Genomic DNA, 1,660 nt, shown 5'->3' on the forward strand with positions numbered 1-1,660 from the left:
ATGTCTAATCTAAACCTCCCCACTTTCAATTTAAACCCGTTACCCCTTGTCCTGTCACTGCAGACCCTTGTAAAAAGTCCCCCTCCAAATCTGTTAAATAGATTAAACCATTTGCTTGAAAAAGAAGCAGCTGGTGGAGGTTTTTCAAAGATCTCATGGCTTTCCTGATTGCAGAGGATTGCCCATGTTGGAAAAGCTGTGTGTCCCAGCCCAGTTATCCCTGGAAGGGGGAGATTTGCTGTTGCACCCAGAGTGAGATTAAGACTCAAACGAGGGCAGATACTGCTAACAAAGAAGTTTCTTTTTGTTGTATGAAAACAGAAATAGGAGAGAGAGAAAACAGAAGAGGGTGGAAAATTAGCAAGCAGTCGGGATAGAATGGCAAGACATAGTCACCCTCATGGATCCAGTGGCATCCCGTTGGTCTGTAGTCTGATAGCCTTCTGTGGGGAAGGTCCCCGTCACGGTTTGGTCTCACAGTCTTATAGGGTTGTTTTGGGTTTTTTTTGCTGACTCCTGCCTCCTGCACACCCTCTCAGCAGCTGATCCCACTTCGTGCACAGGACCACCACGTGACCATTTATGTGCTTTGGTAGGCTTGGGGGTTAAAATGAGGGCAGATACTGCTAACAAAGAAGTTTATTTTTGTTGTATGAAAACAGCAATAGGAGAGAGAGAAAACAGAAGAGGGTGGAAAATTAGTGATGAAGTGATGTCGTTGTTCTTTGTCCTTGCTCGGAACTGGTCTCCAGAGGCTATTTGCATCTGTTGGTAGGCCATTTGGCCCTTATCTATTCAGGCCTGCAGGCCATCCCTGCTCCCAAGCCACAGAAAGCCAAGACACAAGGAAGTTTCACAGCTTTGTCAGCAAGCTTTGAGACAACTCAAGAGAAGGTCTCTCACACCGTACTTCTGGAAACTGATCTGTGTTTTGGTGAAGGGGGGTATTAGGGAGGTAGAAAGAATATCCCCCTGCATACCACGCAGTGGCTGCTGAGGTGAGCTTTCTGCATGCAGTACCTTTCTAGGGACTTGGTAGGAGCTTAGAAAATTCCTTTCACTGAAGGATGTTCTGGTCTGACATCCCATAAATCTTTCTTTGGGTGGTTCAGCCTGGGGAAGAGAAGGGTGCAGGGAGATCTTACTGTGACCTTTCAGTGTATGAAGAGGGCTTTTTTCAGGGCTTGCAGTGACAGGACAAGGGGCAATGTTTTTCAACTGAAAGAGGGCAGGTTTAGATTGGATATAAGGAAGAAATGTTTCACAGTAAGGGTGATAAGACACTGGAACAGCTTGCCCAGAGAAGCTGTGGATGCCCCATCCCTGGAAGTGTCCAAGGCCAGGCTGGATGAGGCTTGGAGCAACCTGGTCTGGTGGAAGGTGTCCCTGCCCATGGCAGGGGGGTTGGAACTAGATGATCTTTAAGGTCCCTTCCAACCCAAACCATTCTGTGGCTCCTGAATGTCCTGCTTTGATACGCTGGCTCCCTCTCCTCAGGCAGCTTGTGTTTGCCAGGACCAGGGTATCTGTCACATGGAAACAGTTCCCTTGTTCCACTGCATATGAAGACTTGTCTGGACTTGCCTGTGTCCTGTTCCCCTCTCTGGAAGCCACTTGGTTCTTTGTAGACTTGCTGACCCCGAAGAGAATCGGCAGGGTC

General features: G+C 48.1%; 1 protein-coding gene across 1 annotated transcript in view; it reads left to right on the plus strand.

The window, feature by feature from the left end:
- ERLIN1 (ER lipid raft associated 1) overlaps positions 1-1,660 on the plus strand; it is an 18,893-nt gene that overhangs the window by 14,062 nt on the left and 3,171 nt on the right. The window lies entirely within an intron of this gene.

This window comes from Eurypyga helias, unplaced genomic scaffold (genome assembly GCF_000690775.1).
Source record: "Eurypyga helias isolate BGI_N326 unplaced genomic scaffold, ASM69077v1 scaffold1548, whole genome shotgun sequence".
In the NCBI taxonomy this organism is placed as follows: domain Eukaryota; kingdom Metazoa; phylum Chordata; class Aves; order Eurypygiformes; family Eurypygidae; genus Eurypyga; species Eurypyga helias.